Source organism: Saccopteryx leptura, chromosome 6 (assembly GCF_036850995.1).
Source record: "Saccopteryx leptura isolate mSacLep1 chromosome 6, mSacLep1_pri_phased_curated, whole genome shotgun sequence".
NCBI lineage: Eukaryota > Metazoa > Chordata > Mammalia > Chiroptera > Emballonuridae > Saccopteryx > Saccopteryx leptura.
This window is the reverse complement of record NC_089508.1, coordinates 64163433-64185488: the sequence shown is the minus strand read 5'-3', so window position 1 is coordinate 64185488 and position 22056 is coordinate 64163433. Positions and strand designations below refer to the sequence as shown.

The following is a 22056-nucleotide window of genomic DNA, read 5'->3' as shown; positions in this document are numbered from 1 at the left end:
AAGTAAATTTAGACAATCCTATTTTTCATAGAACTATCAGTCTTCCCAGTAGAGCAACAAAACCCTTTCTGACCCCTTTGCTTGGAAAGTTTTCTAAAACATCTTTCAACTTCAGGATAAAGGCCTTCACATGCAGGCCCTGGTCAGTTGGCTCAGTGATAGAATGTCAGCCTGGTGTGTGGATGTCCCAGGTTTGATTCCCAGTCTGAAGACACAGAAGAAGTGCCTATCTGCTTCTTCACCCCTCCCTCTCTCAATTCCCCTCCTCCCCTCCTGCAGCCATTGCTCGATTGGAACGAGTTGGCCCCTGGCACCGAGGATGGCTTCATAGCCTCTGCCTCAGGCACTAAGAAGAGCTCAGCTGCCTAGCAACAGAGCAACTCCCCAGATGGGCAGAGCATCACCCCTTAGTGGGCTTGCTGGGTGGATCCTGGTCAGGGCACGTGCAGGAGTCTGTCTGACTGCCTTCCCTCCTCCCACTAAATAAAAAGAAAGAAGAACACATGCATTTAGTTCTGCTACCTTCCCAAATCTTACTAATACAGGAACAAAGGGAATTTTATTTATTTTAGACATAAACTCACAAGGATAAAAAAGAGAGTGAGTGGATATAACAGCAATAGAATATTAGACACTAGAAAGTAGATGGACAAGAAGTAACTGATTAGCAAACCCGGAAAGTTGACTCCCTACCCACCAGAAGGAAAAGCCAAGATGCAACTTGTGGGAAAAATAACTGTGTTAGGTTGGCTCACTGGTTTACGGGCTACAAGCACTGTGCTTGATTAGTGTATGAGCACGTGATAACACCACATGTGGATAGTCTATGTAAGGCTATGGGTGCTTGCTGCTCGGGGCAGATTGTGGATGGCACTGTGAGGGGCCTGAGAAGAGGTTTTCTCCTGCCTTTTTGCTCATCTGCTGTTGTGAAAATCGATTAAACAGGAATGGCCCAACGCTTTTTGGCTCTGCAGTTTCTCTACCGTCTTCCTGAACCCAATGTGGACCTGCATGACCTTGGCCAAGGCATTACATCTGGTGTAGTGGGAAGTATTCAGAGCAGATTGGTATAGAGCCACCAATACCCTTGAAAGGTGGGGTAGAGTAGTGGTCATTGTCCTCTAGCATATGCTTCCCCATGGCTGTTCTTTTGGGGGCCATGGACTGGGTGTTTTTATACAGCCCTATGAGAAGAGACTGAGTGCCAGCAATGGCATGAACTGGAAGGAGAGCCAGAGAAGGAGACCAACCCAGTTTGAGAACTGTAGTGTGAGATGCAGGCTAAGCACCAATGGTGCTTGGAACTTGAACAATCTCTGGAGAAGAAATAACAGGTTCAAAAGTTGCCATTTGCCCTGGAAGCTGAATGTTAGCAGAACAGTTGTTGGAGAAACAAATGAGGGTTCAAGAGCTCAAGTCTCAGCTTTAGGCCGAGAGCTGGCAGCCACAGGAGCCCAAATGGTTGCCAAAGAAGGAGCAGCATATGTGCCAGTAGAGTGGCTCTGAGTCAGCAGCAGCAGGAGTTTCTGACTCCTCAAAAGAGGAGGAAGCTTAGGCTGAAACTGCCATTCACAGACTCAGAACCCAGCCAGTGATCACCTAGAAGGTAAAAACCCAGCAGCCAAGGGTCCCTCAGGGGCAGGCACAATCCCCTCCACAGGTAATGGAACACTCTGTGGTCCAGCCCTACACCCAGGCAGAGCTGATGGAGTTGGGGGCAAAATTCAGGCAGAAACCCACTGGTTGCTGCAGTTGTGGGACATAGGTGGCATCATGTTCTCCAGGACAGAGATGGAGAAATTGGCCGCCATTACCACACACTCCTCCTTGAGGCAGCATCTTCAGAACTGCCATGACAACCCAAAAAACCATACCCTATTAGAATGGGTGATGGCTGACATTCATACAGTCTAGCAGAATGCCCGAGACTTGCCAGGAGCAGTGAGTAGGTGGCAGTGCTCTACTGAGCAGCACCAGATCCTTTGGGAGCTAAGTATGAAGACTGCTGCTTTCAACCTGAAGTCCCATGGGCCAGATGAGGAAGTATTTACAGCAGGGATGAGGGACCTTACTCTCTGTAGCACCCTGTCAGCCCTTTTTGGGTCACTAGTGGCTATCTTGGGCCCCTATGTGGAGCAGCCCATCAATGTGGTCACACAGATGGTAGCAGATTTGGGGAGCTGGAGACGGCATGGAACCGCAAGGCTGTGTGGGCTGCTGCCTGTGCTGCCCTGACCCGACTAACAAGAGAGACAGACCTGTAAAGGTTACCTGAACACAGATGTGGGTATATTTGATAACGGCCAGGGCAGATAGGAAGAAATTATATGGCAGATCTAATAAAACCCTGTTAGTGCTTTGGCAGTAGCTTAAGGCGCAACAGAAATTCCAGCAGCCGAAAAAGCAGGGAAAGTGGGTGGCCCTGGCAGATGCCAAGGAAAAGTCTGGTGTTCAGGTTGCACGGTTGCAGGATTACTTGATGGAGACAGCTGAGGAAGAGGAGGATCCCCAAGACCCATTGTCCCAGTTTGAATAGGGGGAAGGCTGAGGGACCCATCTAACTAGGATTGGTGGGGGCCAGAGGCCCCGTGTGGAACTGGTTTATTGCACAGTGAGTGTTGGCCTTAGAAGGCAATAGGTGCTCTTTTTTGCAGCAGCAAAGAGAACTGTCAAGGTGGCATAGGCCTTGAGTGTGTTTGACCCCACCAGGCTCTGTGAGCTTGGACCTCTAAGGGGTTTAGATGGGGCTTGTGGCAACACACAGAGCACTTATGGAAAGGTGCTGAGGTCTGTTATCAAAGAGCTGTGTGGCTAGTTGCCTGTAATAGACTTTCACCTTGGGTGATTTGCACAGACAGCTGGGCTGTCTATCGTGGACTAATCGTTGGGTAGTATAATGGACTATGAAACAGGAACTTTGACAAGAGAGGGTCAGTGGCTCCCTTGTTGGATGGACATGCCACTTGTGGACAGTACTATGAGAGACCCTGATTGGGGGCTGGGAGGGTACAGCACGTTTGAAGGCGCTCTGGCACCAGGAAGCTGCTCCCTTCCAGTTGCAGAGATGCACCAATGGACACAGCCCTGGACTATACAGGCCCTCCCACCTACTGTGGGGTAGGGGGCTAGAGGTGGGTCTCTAGTTAACTCTCTGGACAGAGTGCTCAGGGAGACATTGTGAAGGACACCTTTGTAATTATTGTATAACTTGTGCTGTTGCTATAATCTGTTTGTTTCTGTAATGTACCTCACTCCTCACACAGGGACAATCACAGAAGATACCTGTCACATAGATTGTGAGGCAAGCAACCCTAAAGAGGCAGAATATGGGGAAAACAGCTGTGTTAGCCTTGCTTGCTAGTTTACCAGCTGCAAGCACTTTGCTTGATTAGCGCATGAGCATGTGGCAGAGGCACATGTGGGTAGTCTATGTAAGGCTATGTATAGCTGCTTGCTGCTCAGGGCAGATTGCAGATAGCGGATTGTGGATTGCCTGCCTGCCCACCACTGTGAGGGGCTTGAGTAGAGGTTTTTTCCCTGCCTATTTGCTCGTCTGCTGTTGTGAGAATCTATTAAACGGGAATGGCCCAACGCTTTTTGGCTCTGCAGTTTCTCTACCATCTGCCCGAATCCGGTGTGGACCTGCCTGGCCTCAGTCACCGGCATTACACAACTCATCACAGAATCTCCAGAAAGGCTCTAGCCTCCTAAGCCCCGACACCTTGGGAGGTGGAGAGAGGGTCAAGTTACAGCTACAGATGGTAAAAGTCTGCTTAGATCCCAGCTTTGTGACTCCTCTAGTTCTGGCAGAAGTCAAAGGTTTATTCTCTAGAGAGAGAAAAACTCTCAGGGTCAAACTCTTGAGGACTCTTGGAGGTACACCAACTTCAGCGGAGACAGAGGGGGGCCATGAGAAGTCACATAGTAAATACGGAGAAACTGCCACCTCCCACCTACACAATGACTTCCAGAATGCAAGCACTCTCCACAGACTGGTGTTCAGATAAAAAGGAGCCAGCAACCTATTGATCTAACTCACACGATGATGTACTATGGTATGAAGGAGGGGATGGAATCATAGGCGGAAACCAAGCTAAAATTCTCTTCTTCCATAGTAAAGGGTCAACAGGTAATGCCTAAAACTGAAAAAAATCAACCATGGAAATATAAGTGCATCATTTAGAAATGGGATGGAACTACCAGCAAGAGTCAACTAACTGCAAGAACTGAAAGTGGATGACTGGGGAGCAGGAAATGAGCTGGGGGAGGGGACTCTGATGGTTTTCTGCAACAGGCCTTGTAGATCTATGTCCGTGTGTATATAACCTTGACAAAAAATTTTAAATTAATACAAAATAAAATGGAGTGCCCATAGTTTAATTTTTTTTTCTCAGATGATGCAGGACATCACAATAAACATCACTAAGGTGCTGTGCTCAGGATCGAGGACACACACTGAAGCAGAATGTTGAGGACCAGGCTCTGGAAACAGGCTCTCTCTCTGGCTTTGAATCTCAGCTTTGCCACTCACTCACTAGCTGTGTGACCTTTGGCAAATTACTTAACCTGTCTGTGCCCCAGTTTCCTCATCTGTGGAACAAATAATAACAGAATTATTTTGTAATAATGTAATTAAATGTAATAATTTAATACCTATAAAGTATTTAAAACAGGGCTTGGCACATAGTAAAGGTTCAATAATAGCTCTTCTTATTGAGGTATGTTTGCCCCTGTAATACATGCCTCTTGACCTCTTATTGATTTCGTCTTTTATTAGTTTATATTTCATTTTCCCTGCCCATGCCTTCTCTTTTAATGTGCCTTTCTAGAGTCTCCCCTTCCCCCTTCCAAAGTGCAGTTTCTAATAGACAAGTCACCTGAAAGCCAAATGGCCAAGCTTCTTAGAACTGTGTGTAAAAGAGGAAAATGGGCACCGAGAAGTGTTCTGCGGGGCTCTCCATGAGGCCGATCAGCAACTTTCATTATGTGAACCATCTGTCTGACTGCGCAGAACCCACTTGGCTTACTTCAGGGGTAGTCAACCTGGTCCCTACCACCCCCTAGTGGGCGTTCCAGCTTTCATGGTGGGCGGTAGCGGAGCAACCAAAGTATAAATAAAAAGATAGATTTAACTATTACTAGTAAGTTGTTTTATAAAGAGGTATTCTGCCAAACTTAGCAAAAATCGGACATAAAGCGCTTGATAAGTAACTATTATTATATGCTTTAACTTGCTGTAACTCTGCTTTATAAATTTTATAAAGTAAAGGTACTTCCCTACTTTATAAATCACCATTACTGTGGAACCAGTTGATCAGCGGTTAGAAAATTTTACTACTAATAGAGATACAAAAGTGGGCGGTGGGTATAAAAAGGTTGACTACCCCCTGGCTTACTTCCTAACTATCAACTGTGGGTCAGGAAACTGGGTGCCACTCAGGGGAACCAATCATCCCAGTTTACCCCAGACTGTCTGAGGTTTAGCCCTGGAAGTCCTGAATCCCTGGAAACCCCAATCCTGGCACTGGGCAAATTACTCAATCCTTTTGAGCCTGTTTTATTATCTGTAAAATGAAGGCTAATATCTACGTTGAAAGTCTGTTGAAGATTAAGTGAGAGGATTTTGTATAATTCCTGGCACACAGTAAGCTCTCAATAAATGGTGACTGGAGCTGCTGTTCTCAATTATTATCAACCAGTAGCAAACAAATTATTCTTAGAAACCTAATCCGTACCTTGGTTATTTTCTTACTGGCAAGCTGAAATGTTTGCTCTGATGAATTTTCTTCCACTCTTGTCCTATACAATTTGTTTCAGGAACCAAGATATATTACAGGAATCTAGTATTCAATATTGCTGACTTTTCCACTGGGCAAAGGCCTGGTAGGTTTCCATTATCTTTTGGCACTTGTATCTTTTTCACACAATGTAAGTCTTAGAGTGTTTATGTCAGTAGCTACTCCTAAACTTTAGGACAGAAAGCAGCGTGCCACCTCCCAAAGGAAGACCTCAGGCATCATACACCTGAAATTCTTTTTTAAACTTGCATCTTACTTTTTTTCCTCATCATGGCTCCAACACTGTCTTCTAATGAATTGACAACTCATTCACTAAATATGTCAATTCTATAAAGGCTCTTACCATCAAACAGATGAAATCCCATTTCTGACCTCAAAAGCCAAAGTAATTCAGTACTCGATAGATAATTAATTACAGCCAGGAGAAAATCGCTCACATCTGTGCACCCCACCAACACAAGGGTGAAGTTGCTGCACAGCCTGACCAGGCAGTGGCGCAGTGGATAGAGCATGGGATGGGATGCAGAGGACCCAGGTTCAAAACCCCATGGTCACCAGCTTGAGCATGGGATTATAGACATGACCCTATGGTTGCTGGCTTGAGCCCAAGGTTGCTGGCTTGAAGCCTAAGGTCACTGGCTTGAGCAAGGGGTTACTTGCTCTGCTGTAGTCCCCCCCCCCCCCATCAAGGCACATATGAAAAAAGCAATCAATGCACAACTAAAGAAAAGCTGCACAATTAGAGGTAGATAGGGGAAGGCTCACAAGCTACTTAAAGCCAAAACATGCTAGGAACCCACCAAGAGGCAGCAATGAGAGAATGAACAGCCAGGCATATAGACTTCTCCAATATGGGCTCCCAAGCTTCCTCCCCCCTTGCTCATATTTCTTGTGCTGCCGTTCCCACCCAGTGCCCAAGGCCTGAGAACATGAAAAGCAAGAGACACTGGAGAACCACAGACCTTCACAGAAGCCTTGAGGAGCATCTGGTCCAATCACTGGGGCAAGAATGAATGAATCAGGACAGAATTTCTCCAAGTCTGCCTGATACCCCTGGCAGAAGGATCACTTGGGGTGATCACCTGATGAGAATCCAAAGTCCTGCATTCCACCCAGGCCTCTGAACTAGCCTCTCTGAGAGGAAGATTAGGGTATTTGCATTTATAACAAGCTTCCCAGGGGGTTCCTGGTTATGTATAATAAGGTGTGAGAGCAGCTGCTCTGGGGAGAAAACAACAAAATGTAGGAGAGCTGGGGAGCTCACCTGCAAGGAAGACCACGTTGAACCACTACCAGCCTCAGATTCCACATCTATAAAAGAGGGATGATAATACCTCCACAGAAGGAAGGTTGTGAGAATTAAATGAGATAAAACTAATAGCCTCAAGCACAGTGCCTCACATGCAGCAGGTATTCAGTGGTATTAATCTACCCCTTCTCCGTTCTTGTGTGTATGGCATTCTAATGAAGGTTTATAACTATAGTCTCTGCTTTGAATAAATGTCACCAAGGAAAGCAGATGACTGACTTAAGTTAAAGCCTCTACTTTAATGAGTCACCCACTAAAAGGCCAAGGCCAGCAGCTCTAACCAATGGTTGGCTTGTAAAATGTCTCAGTGGACAGTGGTTCCCAGGCTTCACTGTGCATCAGACTCACCTGGATGACTCTAAAATGGACGGGGCCCCATCTCCAGAGTCTCCGATTCCATTCTTCTGGGCTTGGGACTGAGAATCCACAGTTCTAACAAGTCCCCAGATAGTGCTGACATTGTCAGTCCCAGAACCACACTTTGATTAAAATTCTACAGCCCCAGGATCTAAAACCTAACTGATCTGATGCTTGCTAATCAAAAAAGAAAACTACGCTATATGCATTTCCTGTTTGACACCAGACTGGTTAGTTACATGTAAATAAATAAGAAAGTAAGAAACACAATTTCTGAGTCTGTGCTGCTTCTGTGCCAGAGAATCTTTCTTACTATGTTCATTGTTAATTTTGATTTTTCAGTTACCATTTACATTCAATATTATCCTGTATTGGTTTCAGGTGTACAACACAGCAGTTAGACAATCATGTACTTTACAGAGTGATCCTCCAATATTTCAAATACCCTCCTGACAACATACATAGTTATTAAAATATTATTGACTATATTCCCTATGCTGTACTTTACATCCCATGACTATTTTATAACTACCAATTTGTATTCCTCACCCCCTTCACCTTTTTCACCCAGTCCCATAACCTCCCTTCCCGCAGTCAACCCCTAGTCTGTTCTCTGTATCTGTGAGCCTGTATCTATTCCGTTTATTGTGTTCTTTAGATTCCACATATAAGTGAGATCATGTGATATTCGTCTGACTTACTTCCCTTAGTCTTACTACGTGTTTTTGAAAAGCACAGAGCACACAGTAGGAGAGCTGGTGCCACCTGCCCACTCACATGATCTCTTTGAGCCTCAGTTTACTCACCTGAGAACAGAGGTGGGCTGGGTCACCGGTTCCTAAACCTGGTTGTGCGCTAGCAATTGCTACAGCAGCATTTTAAATAAAACATGGATTCCCCAGACCTAACGCCAAACCTAAAAAATTAGAATCTCCGAAAAGTGTGTTGTTTTTTGAAGGTATGTTTTAAATGAAGTCTCCCTATGGGATTTCCCTGGACAGACAGTGTTGAGCAACCATTACCATGGTGATCATTCAGGCCTCTTCCAGATTAAAGCTCTCCCATCTTTTTGATTTCTAAGTCCCTGATCCCTCAGTTCATGTTTACCAAGTAGCCGTCTCTGTTTTTATTTGCTTCCCATGGAGTTTTTATTGCAGGAAGTGAGTACATTAGTCCTCAAAGCAAAGAAAGTGGTCTGCTTAACAGTTCCTTTTCTCATGTAGCAATAAACTGGCATTCTGGTTTTAGTTTAAAAAATAAAATAAAGTCCAATGTGCAAGACAAATCAGGAATTACAAAAGACTAAATTTGTCAAACAATCTCCGCTAACACCAACTGCTTACTTCCTTACCCTGACAGCCGCTCATTAACTCAGCATCTACCATGTGCCAGGCATTGTTCTAGGCGCTAAGCACACAGTAGTGCACAAAGCAAAGTCTCTGCCCTCGCAGAGAAAACATTTTAGCAGGAAGAGACAGACAATAAATAAGTGAACAGAAAGATGAAATAGTATTAAGTGTGTGAAGACACTAATACAGTAAAAGGGTAGAGAGTGGCTGCAGGCTACTTTCCACAGCGTGATCCAGGAAGGCCTCTTAGAGAGGGTCACTTCTGAAATGAAATCTGAATGATACCAAGGGACCAGCCAGGAGAAAAGGCACTGAGAAAGAGTTAAGGGCGGGCACAGAGGCTCTGAGGAAGGGATACGCTGGGCATTTCCGAGGAGCAGGAAGGGAGACGAGGCTGGAAGACAGAAGCACAGGGATGAGTGGAGGTCATGGAACCCACAGGGCTCAGGTCACAGACCCTCACAGACCATCATTAGAACACTTAGATATTACACCAGCTCAAGTGGGAAGCAAGTGAGGAATTTTAAACGAAAGAGGATATGATCTGATTTATATATATATATATATATATATATATATATATATATATATATATATATATATTTTTTTTTTTTTTAAAGATCATTGGCTTGGGCTGAGGAATGTGCTGAGGGAGGGGTACATGATGGCAGCTGGAATGGCACCAGAAATGCAGCAATACAGGCAAGAAACAATGATCTTGCCTGACAAGGGGGTGGCGCAATGGATAGAGCATCGGACTGGGATGCGGAGGACCCTGGTTCGAGACCCCGAGATCGTCAGCTTGAGAGCAGACTCATCTGGTTTGAGCAAAGCTCACCAGCTTGGACCCAAAGTCGCTGGCTTGAGCAAGGGGTTACTTGGTCTGCTGCAGCCCCATGGTAAAGGCACATATGAGAAAGCAATCAATGTACAACTAAGGTGTCGCAACGAAAAACTGATGATTGATGCTTCTCATCTCTCTCCATTTCTGTCTGTCCCTATCTATCCCTCTCTCTGACTCTCTCTCTGTCTCTGTCTTTACTCCATTGTATTTCCTTACCTCCTTTGTCAAATATCAGTTGTCCATAGAGCTGTGGGTTTATTTCTGGCTTCTCTGTTCTGTTCCATTGATCTATATGCCTGTTCTTATGCCAGTACCAGGCTGTTTTGAGTACAATGGCCTTGTAGTATAACTTGATATCAGGAAGTGTGATATCTCCCACTTTATTCTTCTTTTTTAAGATTGCTGAGGCTATTCGTGTTCTCTTTTGGTTCCATATAAATTTTTGAAATATGTGATCTATATCTTTGAAGTATGTCATTGGTATTTTAATTGGTATTGCATTGAATTTATAGATTGCTTTGGGTAATATAGACATTTTAATGATGTTTATTCTTCCTAACCATGAACATGGTATATGCTTCCACTTGTTTGTATCTTCCTTGATTTCTTTTATCAATGCTTTGTAATTTTCCGAGTACAAGTCTTTAGTCTCCTTGGTTAAGTTTACTCCTAGGTACTTTATTTTTTTGGTTGTAATGCAGACTGGTGCAGCAACTGTAGAAAACAGTATGGAGATTCCTCAAAAAACTGAAAATCGAACTGCCTTTTGACCCAGCTATCCCACTTTTAGGAATATACCCCAAGGACACCATAGAATGGCTCGAAAAGGAGAAATGCATCCCCATGTTTGTGGCAGCATTGTTCACAATAGCGAAGATCTGGAAACAGCCCAAGTGTCCGTCAGAGGACGAGTGGATTAAAAAGCTTTGGTACATATATACTATGGAATACTATTCAGCCATAAGAAATGATGACATCGGATCATTTACAATAACATGGATGGACCTCGATAACATTATACAGAGTGAAATAAGTAAATCAGAAAAAACTAAGAACTATATGAATCCATACATAGATGGGACATAAAAATGAGATCAGAGACATGAACAAGAATGTGATGGCAATGGGGGCGGGGGGTGGGGAGAGGGGGGATGGGGCGAGGAAGGAGAGAGGGGGTGGGGGAAGGGAGGGGCACAAAGAAAACCAGATAGAAGGTGACAGAAGACAATTTGACTTTGGGGGAGGGGTATACAGCACAATCAGATGTCAAAATAATCTGAAGATGTTTTCTCTCAACATATGTACCCTGATTTATCAATGTCACTGCATTAAATTAATAATAAAAAAATAAAATAAAAAAATAATAATAAATTAAAAAAAGAAAAAAAAGAAAAGAAACGATGGTCTTTCACTGGTATCTGGCACATGGCCATGGTGGGCACAGACACATGTCTGGGCTGCTTCAGCGTAGGTGATATAATACACTTGTTTCACTTCCTGTGATATTTCAGAAGCGTTCAAGAGACGCTGGTTGTTAGTGAAGCTCCATCTGAAACTCACTTTCTTTGAACAACAAAACAACACGATTTTGGATTGCCCATGTTAACACTGGTTACAATCAAGAAATATTAGCATAAGGACATGGAAGTAGCACAATGGGGCATCAGTAGAGTTGTCTTCTAAAACCTTCTCTGCCATCAGTTAGCCCTGTGACCATGAGCGTAGCTCTGAACATCTGGGCGGGGGAGCCTGGACTACATGGTTGCTAAGGTGCCTGCTAGCCCTTCAGCGGCATGACACTGTAAGTGTAATGAATGAAGTAGCCTAATCTAAGTGTCAAAACGGGCTGATGACTCAGGGCTGGGGTGTTTGTCATTGGCTTTTAATCTCCCAGAGAGGCTCTAGTTAAGCAGGAAATGGGGTGTTAATGAAAAAACTGTCCAGTCTTATTATTTCCTTGGCAAACTCTGGCGTCTGAGGCACCTCTGCCTGGCACAAGGGTACGGTGGCCAGCGGGGACGTGGGAAGTACACACTCCTGGTCATCTGAGAGCGCATCATCAGTGGTGCTGAGAGCACAGGTGTCTGAGGAATTCAGGCGCCCAGCCTTCAGTCACAAAGGTCTCTGTGGTCTCTCTGGCAGGCGCCCCCAACCTATGCTGAATCACAGGGCACACAGGCTTTGCAGCCTGGCTTACTTCCTGTTGACAGGCTGCCCCCACGGAGTGCACGCCTCTCAAATGGCCAACCTGACCCCTCCACAAGGACTTCGCTCCACAAGGACTTGGCTCCACAAAGTCCCCGAGGGCAGTGGTCCTCAGTCCTGGGTCCCACTCCACATTTATAAACTTGGGGTGAGGGAGAGATTAGAAAGACAACAGCGGTACAGTTAGGCTTAGTAACTTTACATGATGGAGAGAATGTGTAAGTCAGGAAACTTCAGACCACAGAGGTTTGTGACTTGTCTGAGGGCAAGGTTTCTCAGCCTCGGCACCACTGACATTCTGGGCAGAATAACCCTTTGTCATGAGGGTCTGTCTTGTTCACTGTAGGACATTTAGCAGCATCCCTGGCTTCTACTCACTAAATGCCAGTAATAACTCCCCAATTGTGACAACAAAAATGTCTTCAGATAGTGCCAAATGATCCCCAGGGATAAGGGTCAAAATTAACCCCAATGAAGAACTACTGGTGTAATATCACATAGTTAATTACCAGCTATGGTACAGCCTAAAAGCCAAACTACTGATTCTCAGCTATGTTGGTTTCTCCGTAAGCAAGCAGGCACTCCGGAACACAGGGCTGAGTCACTCCGAGGAAATGCCACAATCCACTTCACAGTCCTCTGCGCTGAAGCAGAGCAGGGGTAGTGAGAGCTGGCCCTGTCCCTGATGACAGAAGCCCAGCCTGGAAAAGCCACCAGCTCGTTGGGCCATATTTGTCTCCAGTATTTGACTGGAAGGACAATACCTAATCTTTCCAAGGGCTGCTGAACCCTTTACTCATTCTTGGGGTTAACGTTAAGGTTCAGGGGAGATTCACTGTGAAAAGCAACCACATACTGCAGGAGAGATGAGCTGCAGTTAATAAGAACAAACAGATGTTTCAGTCTCTTGGCAACCAATTTTATTATTACGCTGGTAAGGCTGGTAAGACCTGACAGTGGTAAGGCTTTATATGAATTAATCAACAAAGCTATGAAAAAACAAGACTAGTGGCTCTGAAGTATGCTATTCTAGTGGCAGTCAGAGGACACGTGTTCATTTTCAAGGCTACTTTCTTAAACAGATAAAAAGGATTTATAACAATAATAAAATAACCCAGTGTTTTCTAAGGACACATCTCTAAAGGGCAAATCACAAATACCTATCTACCTACATTGGTCCTTATAATATATCTTTCGTATTTGTTCTACCAAAATACAGAAAGATGAGGAGTTTCACAGAAGTGAGCCATTCAAGGCTAGCAGGCTTTCCATAAAATGATACTTGGCTATTGTGGAATTACTCTCAGGAAGTTCACTTAATCAAAGCATCCCACAGTAAAAATTCAATAGGCTCCTGCTCCTTGTGACAGCTCCTAACGGACTGAACTGGGTTTGGGTTGCATTCACAGGGATTTGGAATGGTGTTGGTGCCAACTTGGACTTGGTGAACATGTTAAGGATACTACTCTTTTATGGATTCTTGTTGTACTGGCCAAGATTTTGCTTAAAGGCTTTAATCACAGTAAAAAAAAAAATATATATATATATATATATATATATATGACCAGATAAAGAAGATGTGGCACATATACACTATGGTATACTACTCAGCTATAAGAAATGAGGGCATCGGATCATCTACAACAAAATGGTGGGATCTTGATAACATTATACGGAGTGAAATAAGTAAATCAGAAAAAACCAAGAACTGCATGATTCCATACATTGGTGGGACATAAAAACGAGACTAAGAGACATGGACAAGAGTGTGGTGGTTATGGGGGGGGGGAGGGAGAGGGGAAGGGGGAGGGGGAGGGGCACAAAGAAAACTAGATAGAAGGTGACGGAGGACAATCTGACTTTGGGTGATGGGTATGCAACATAATTGAGCGACTAGATAACCTGGACATATTTTCTTTGAATATATGTACCCTGATTTATTGATGTCACCCCATTAACATTAATAAAACTTTATGTATATAAAAAATTCAACAGGGACAAAAATATTAACAGACCTTAAAAGAAATAAAAACATATTGAAAAAAAAACAGGCTTTTGAGCATCATCACAGAGAATACTACCAAATAGTAGCTTTCGAAAGTCATGTGGCATTCAGAAAAAAATCAAGGGTGTCTCCTGAGAATGGTTTTACCTGACACATATTGAATCGGAGGATTAATCATGTGAGGGTGGCAACAAAAGTAATTAAGAGTCAACATGAAAGTATAAGCAATTTATACATGATCTCTTAAGGGAAGACATTAAGCAGCAGACCAACTACTGGACCTAGAATTCCAGTTCCAGCTCTGCCACTAACTGTGTGAGCTTACAAAGTGACTTAGTGTCTCTGGATGTGAATTTCCTTAACCACAAAAATCTAGAGTAAAGCTAAATCTTTCCCAACTTCTTTATCATTCTAATACTTTTTAAGTTTACAAGTTCTCTCCTTTCTTAAGATGGACACATGTGCAGTCATCAAAATGAGCTGTCATTCTTTGAACACTACCATGATAACTGCACTTCCTGCGCATAAGCATGGGTTTACCAACTAGGGTTACCAGGTTAAATACAAGACACAGTTAAATTTGCACTTCATAAAAAACAACAAATGCTTTTAAAACATAAGTATGTCCCAAATATTGCATGAAACACACTTATAGTAAAAAATTATTCATTGCTTATCCAAAATGCAATTGTTTTTGCTAAATCTTGCACTCTACTCCAACCCCCCATTAAAAGTTCCATTTTAAAAATCACAAGTTTGGTTCCATACATGCAGGTGGTTCTAAAAGCGGCTGAGGCGCTAAAGAGGAAATTTTCTCAAAAGTAGTATGAATAGAGACAAAAGAAACAGGAAGGGAGGAATAACTTTCAACATTCCTCTTGAGTAAATGAGGCAGTAAATAAAATGAGTGTTGTAGATCCCGGTCATTCAGGAAAAAGAATGTGCTGTGCCCTCTGAGCTGCGTGAGCAGACAGGAAGCTGAACAGGCTGATGGGCACTGCTCCACACATCTCACCCTATGGACGAAGCTAATTACAAACCCTTTATCTCTTCCTCCAATTCAGTGCTCATGTCTGCTCCCAGGTAATCAGCTTAAGGGAAACCGGATCATAAACTCAAGCTTCCTGACCAAGAGGCAGAGGAAGAAATAGGATCCAAGCAAAAACAGCACAAGGCATAAAAAGCAAAGGTAGTTAAGAGGAAAAATTACTCTCCTCAGATGGCAATCTTGGGTCGGGGGAGGTAGGAAAGGATAATGGGGGAGTGATTGGTGAAGGGAGGAGTCTTGACTACAATATACAGATGATGTATTATATAATTGTACACCTGAGACTATATAAGTTTTTAATCAATGTCACCTCAATAAATTCAATTTTTTAAAAAAAGAAGGCACTTGTTTTAAGATTGGCAAGACAATCCTGCTTCTTAGGGGCTCACACTTTTTTTTTTAATTTGAGCTTTATTGAGGTAACTAACATAAATTGTAACTTATTTTTTTAATAAAAATAAAATTGCAAGTTATTAGAGCATGCATCTTGGTGATTTTGATATACATATGCAATGTGAAATGATTCCCTTCAGCTAGTTTAATAGGGGCTCACAATTTAAACATGCAAGCCTTGTTTTTCAGGTGATATCAAACCTATCATAATTTATTAGAAAAATAATATATAGATATCATATATATATAAATACTCCTTTTATTACACTTTTCAGTGAAAATATAAATACAGCATATTCTAAGATAAGTTTGAATACAATGGAAGGTAGATTTCATATTAAAAGTAATATAGAATGTTAATTACCATACACAGTAGGCCATTTAATTTCTTACTGGAAAAGAGCAGCGGAAAAGCCCCTGCAACTGTAGCAATACTTCTCTCTCAGCAGCAGCAGGATGAGCTGGGCTACAACAGATACTGGGAGCTACTGGCTATGAAAATTAAATGTAGGGACTAGAAGTTTCCAATGATGAAAACGAATTCAGGTTTATTCTTTAACTTATTGGTATGTTGAGCAAGAGTTTATTGACCACTCCTTATTTTAAAAGACACCTTGGTCCTGGCCAGTTGGCTCAGTGGTAGAGCGTCGCCCTGGCGTGCAGGAGTCCTGGTTCAATTCCCAGCCAGGGCACACAGGAGAAGCACCCATCTGCTTCTCCAACCCTCCCCCTCTCCTTCCTCTCTGTCTCTCTCTTCCCCTCCCGCAGCAGAGGCTCCATTGGAGCAAAGTTGGCCCGGGTGCTGAGGATGGCTCCATGGCCTCTGCCTCAGGCGCTAGAATGGCCCTGGTTGCAACAGAGAAATGCCTCAGATGGGCAGAGCATCGCCCCCTGGTGGGCATGCCGGGTGGATCCTGGTCGGGTGCATGCGGGAGTCTGTCTGACTGCCTCCCTGTTTCCAACTTCAGAAAAATACAAAAAAAAAAAAAAGGCACCTTGTAGAATAAGACTCAAAAATGAGCTGAAGTCATGTTCGGCCTCTAGTATGTTTGATCTAACATGGAAATAAGGACATACAAACAGTTGACAGTCTAAAGTCGTCATTTAATTAAATGTCAAAATGAGTTTTCAAGTTGGCAATTTCAGGTAGATGCCAGAGGAAGATTAATTCACTGCAGTATAATTTCCATTTTCTTGATTTTCCAAGGAATTTCATTCTCTCCCTAGACCAGTACAAGAGATGGAATGTCCCTACCCAAGCTATCCAGGCTACAGAGAAGAGAGGGCTCCTCACTGCCTCCCTGGGAAGATCACAGCCCTCCCCTTCTACTTATTTGGCATTTCCCTTTCCAAGGTAATGACTTTCTCTTCTTGGAAAGGGAAAGTCAAATAGAAAACAAGAGGATAGAAGAAGAGAGACTTAAATGTTAGTGTAACTGTGGACGTTGCTTTTCTTCTATAAAGTGGGAAGGAATAGTGAGGAAGAAATAGCAAAGCAATACCCATTTCTCAGTCTCTCATTTCTTTTTCACTCGTTCCATACATTTCTGAGTGCTTACAATGTGCCAGGAACCACTCTAAATGCTATGCATACCATGGCAAAGAAAACTTCCTGACCTTCGTGAAGTTTGTATTCTACCAGTGGGAGACAAATATTGAGAGAGAGAGAGAGAGAGAGAGAGAGAGGGAGAGAGGGAGGGAGGGAGGGAGGGAGGGAGGGAGGGAGAGAAGACATACTCTGAAGAAAAATAAGGCCAGGTAAGGGAGCATAAAATGATGGGAGGGGTGAGAGATACTATTTTAGATGGGATGGTTCAAGAAGGCCTCTATACAGAAATAACATTTGACCTGAATGAAATGAGTGAGAAAGCCATGCAGACATTTGAAGGAAGAGCATTCCAAGGGAAGAAAACAGCAAGTGCAAGGTCCTGAGGTGTGCCTGGCTAAAGCAGAGTGCGCAAAGGAGAGAGTAACGGAAGATGAAGTCACATACCATGTAAGGGGCTTGTAGGCCACGATGAGACTTAGTTTTTCTTCTGAGATAAAAAAGACATTGGAGAGTTTTGAGCAGAGGAGTGACTGTAGCTGCGATGTTGAGAAGAGAATGTAGAGTGGTGAGGGGTGGCAGCAGGTCGGTCCTATAGGAGACTTTGGCAGCGATTCAGGTGACAAGTGATAGGAACTTGATGGTAACAGTGGAAGTGGTGAGAAATGGTTATCATCCTAGACATACGCTCAAAGTAGAACCAGCGAGATTTGCTGAGGGACTGGAGGTAGAAATGAGAGAAAGAAGAGAACCAGGGGTGACTCCAGGGTGTTCAGCCTGAGCATCTGGAAGAATGAAGTTGCCATTAACTGAGATGGGGACGACTAAGGGGAAAGCAGGTTTGGGAGGGAAAAACCAATAGTCTGGTTCCTACACATTGTTGCCCACTCTAAAATCCTTATATCTGTTATAAAACCAAGGCAGGAGAATCTAAGAAGAAATTGAGAATCCTAAATTTCATGTGGAAATTCAAGGGATCCAGAATAGCAGGATAATCTTGAAAAAAGAGAAAAAAAGTGAAGGAACTCACACTTCTCAATTTCAAAACTTACTACAGTAATATAGTAATCAAGGAAGTATGGTACCAGAATAATGATAGACGAACAGACCAATGGAATGGAATTAAAAGGTCAGAATCCTCATATTTACAGTCAATTGATTTTCAACAAAGGTGCCAAGACCATTCAAAGGGAGAAAAACAGTTTTTTCAACAAAAGGTGCTAAGAGAACTAGATATCAATATGCAAAAAGATGAAGTTGGACAGCATCCTCATGCCATATACAGAAATTAACTTAAAATGGGTTAAAGATTGAAATGTAAGAGCTAAAAAAATAAAACTCTTAAAAGAAAACGTAGACAGCCCTAGCCACTTGACTCAGTGGATAGCCTCCGCCTGGCATGGGGACATCATGGGTTCGATCCCGGGTCAGGGCACACGTGAGAAGTGAACATCTGCTTCTCTTCCCCTCTCTCTCCCCCTTCTCTGTCTCTTCCCCTCCCGCAGCAAGTGGCTCTCAATAGCTTGGTTGATTTAAGTAAGCATTGACCCCAAAGGAGGGTTGCTGGGTGGATCCCGGTCGGGGCGTATGTGGGAGTCTGTCTCTCTATCTCCCCTCCTCTCACTTAAATAAATAAAAAAGAGAAGAGAAAAGAAGAAGAAAACACAGACATAAATCTTTATGACTTTAGATTTGTCAATGCTTTCTTAGATTTGACACCAAAAACACAAGCAACAAAAGAAAGAATAAATTAACTATACTTCATTAAAATTAAAAATCAAGGCAGGCCATGGAAATTAAGGAGGGGAGGGAAGAAGGGAGGAAAGAAGAAAGAAAGAAAGGAAGAAGGTGGAATGAAAAGTAACATAAAATACAGAAAAGAATGATCCTCAGTCAAGTTCTTCAGCATTGTACTAACCTTTATTTACTGCCAACCACCTGCAGGAACCCTGTTTTCTGACTACGTTTCCCCTACTAAAGCAAGTTTTTAAGAAAATAAAGGGGGTGTGGGGAACAAGAACAGTGAAGCACCAAAAAGTCAAATCAACAATAATTACAGAAAACTACTCGCCCCTTCCAACATCTGATTGATAAGCCAACCATAAAGTGAGAATCCATCCGGTAGGGAAATAACAGCTGCTGGCCCACAGCGGTAAGGAAGAGAACTCTGTGACAGAAGATTCTGAAACCATGTGGCCAAGGTGGCCAGCAGGAACCAGAGGCTGGGAGGGCCAAGTCACAAGATTTCCTTCACTTCAGGCTTGACTTTGCTTAATACGTGGTCTACAGGGTCAGAAGCAAGCCTTTGGCAATAGTTAGGGAAACCTGTCATCACATCAGTACCACCGCCAGTCAATACCTCAGAGCCTGGCTGCAGGTAGAGCTTTTTTTCTGGCAGGAGAAGGGAGAACCCTCTCCGATCCCGCCAGTTTGCCGTCCAGACCCGAACCAACAGAGGTGTTGTCAAGACGTTCAGTAATGCAACTGAAAACAGCAAGAGGGAAGAAAGAACTAGAGGTCAGGGCGCAAGGGCTGGGACCTTCCTCCACTCCTCCCAGTGAAGTTTCCGCCCCCACTGATGGGGACTCTTCTCAGCTGGATGCCACTTGACCTCAGCATCCCGTCCCAACCCGGGACTAGACCGCATCATCACCTCGCCCCTAAGCAGAACCCCACTCCGAGCAGTTGTCTATCCTGGGATCTGTGCGAGGGCCATTCAGGGCCTGGGGGCAGCAAAGCAACTTCTCTGGCTGGCGCAGCCTCCAACCCAGCCCCAGGGCCAGACGCACAGTTCGCCCGCTAACCCGCTCAGCCCTCAGGGATGAAGCGGAACCGTGCGGGCGCTGCTGGCCGGAGCGTGCGTCCGCATTTATGGCAGCCGGCCTTCTCACCTGGCTCAGCCCGCGGTCCCCACGTTGCTCTGCCTTCGCGCCCGCTGCGGCCACCGGCTGCCAGCCTTTTTTGGGTCCCTGGAGGTTATTTTCCGTCCGGCCCCACATCACTTCCCGTGAAGGAGAGCGAGGTGGGGGCGGGACCTCCTCTCCACCCTCCACCTCCTGCTTCCTTCTGTCACCTCGGGGGCACCCCCACCCAACTCTGTGCGGGTGCGGGGCGGGCACCTCCTCGCGCGCCCAGGGCAGACCCGCCTCACCTGCAGAGTGGTCCTCTGAGCCGCAGAAAGGCCCCACACGCCTCCCTTGGCCCAAGCCAGGTCTCCACCGCCCTCTCCTGAAAGGCGCGAAATCTTAAGGGTTGTTTTCGTTTTAACACCGGGTGACTTTTACAGACTGCTCCAGGATCAGTGCGCTGCGACGTATGGTTTGGTGATTCTAGCCAAATCTCCTCCTCCAAAAGCCATTTTGTAAAGGTGTTTTCTAGGGCATCAGAACGGCGTCTCCACTTGTAGCCAGAGTGCTGAGCAGCTGCAAAGTCGGCCCACCCGGGCTTCCCGAGGCCCCCGGAGGTTCTGGGGGCCCCCTTCGCGCCCGGCATCGGGCTCTGCCGTTGTCCACCAGCATTGTCTGCCAGCCTTTGCTGCCCCCCAGCGTTTCCTTCTCTCAACGCCGACGGGTTTGTGTGTGCCTGCTTAGACCTGTGCCTGGGAAGTAGGTTCAAGCCACCAGGTTCCCACTCAGAAGCAGCCAAATTTCTCCTCCAGTGATCAGGATTTCTCTGTAGTGTCCTTGGGCCTGCCCTTGTGGGCTCTCACGCAAAGCAGTTCTGAACAAAATAATTCCACTTCTAAACAGAGCAAAATGCCTGGAAGCCCTAGTCCAGCTTCTCGTATCATCTGTTCTATCTCCCTGATCTGCCTCTACTTGCCACAGAATTCCAGGTGTCCCAGCCCCACCTGCCCAACCCCATCCTTCCAGTCTGTACTCACAGTTTGCATCATAGCACAATTATATTCTTAGCTATATGTCCAATTTACAAAATCACATATAGAATAACCATGTGAAATTGTCAGACATTGAATATACATTAGATCTAATACTTCCAAATAAATATAACACAGTGGCCCTGGCCGGTCGGCTCAGTGGTAGAGCGTCGGCCTGGCGTGCAGAAGTCCCGGGTTTGATTCCCGGCCAGGGCACACAGGAGAAGCGCCCATTTGCTTCTCTACCCCTCCCCCTCTCCTTCCTCTCTGTCTCTCTCTCTTCCCCTCCCGCAGGGAGGCTCGCTGGGGATGGCTTCTTGGCCTCTGCCCCAGGCGCTAGAGTGGCTCTGGTCGCAACAGAGCGACGCCCCCTGGTGGGCAGAGCGTCGCCCCTGGTGGGCGTGCCGGGTGGATCCCGGTGGGGCGCATGCGGGAGTCTGTCTGACTGTCTCTCCCCGTTTCCAGCTTCAGAAAAATATAAATAAATAAATAAATAAATAAATAAATAAATAAATATAACACAGTGATCTCAAAGTTAGGAATAATAGATTTCACCATAGCTTGATGGTTTCAAGGGATGTTCCCCAGATGACAGAAGGGCCATCAGACTGTTGTTGGTTGAGGGTAAGATAGGAAGAGTAGCCCCATGCTGATGTCTAGAGAAACAGTGCTGGGAGTTACTGATCAGCTAAGATCTGGGGGGTCACCAATGCAACAACTGCTAATGGCTGATAGGATATTGGAAGAGCCCCCTCTTCAGCCCTCCCCACTCCTGCATGCAGTCAGGACTGTCACCAGGAGTTTACCAGGCAGATCAGAAAACAGGCAGGTGTGCTATGGTCCATTCATTCATTAAGTCAACCACTCCATTAGGTACTGGAGATGTGGAAATGAACAAGGTAAATGGTTCTACAAGTAAGCAGTTAACTTAAGTGCAGTGAGGTAAGATCCCTCCCTGGTAAGGGAAGTTCAAGACTGCCACTGGAACACAGATGAGTGGCACCAAATCAAGACTTCCCAGAGAAAGTGATATATAAATATAAAAGTACATCAGAGAACACTATCAAAAGAGTGAAAACATGACTCACAGAATGGGAGAAAATATTTACAAATCATATACCTGATAAGAATATAATATCAGCCTGACCAGGCGGTGGCGCAGTGGATAGAACATCGACCTGAGACGCTGAGAACCCAGGTTTGAAATCCTGAGGTCGTCAGCTTGAGTGTGAGACTGTCATAAACATGACCCCATGATCACTGGCTTAAGCCCAAAGGTTGCTGGCTTGAGCTCAAAGTCACTGGCTTGAACAAGGGGTCACTGT

The 22056-nt window shown here is 44.8% G+C and overlaps 1 protein-coding gene across 6 annotated transcripts in view; it reads right to left on the bottom strand.

The window, feature by feature from the left end:
• The window catches only part of RAB27A (RAB27A, member RAS oncogene family), an 82521-nt gene extending 62170 nt beyond the window's left edge, over nucleotides 1–20351 (bottom strand). The window contains exons 1-2 of one of the 6 annotated variants that reach the window (XM_066342572.1): nucleotides 20006–20351; nucleotides 19214–19338 (exon numbers count right to left, since the gene is read on the bottom strand). The gene's annotated coding sequence lies outside the window, so the exon portion shown is untranslated. Of the gene's footprint in view, nucleotides 1–6760; nucleotides 6779–7062; nucleotides 7082–19213; nucleotides 19339–19745; nucleotides 19899–20005 lie in introns of those variants that run through there. The other 5 variants (XM_066342571.1, XM_066342574.1, XM_066342570.1 and 2 more) reach the window with 5 other exon arrangements.
• Between the last annotated feature and the right edge of the window lie 1705 nt (nucleotides 20352–22056).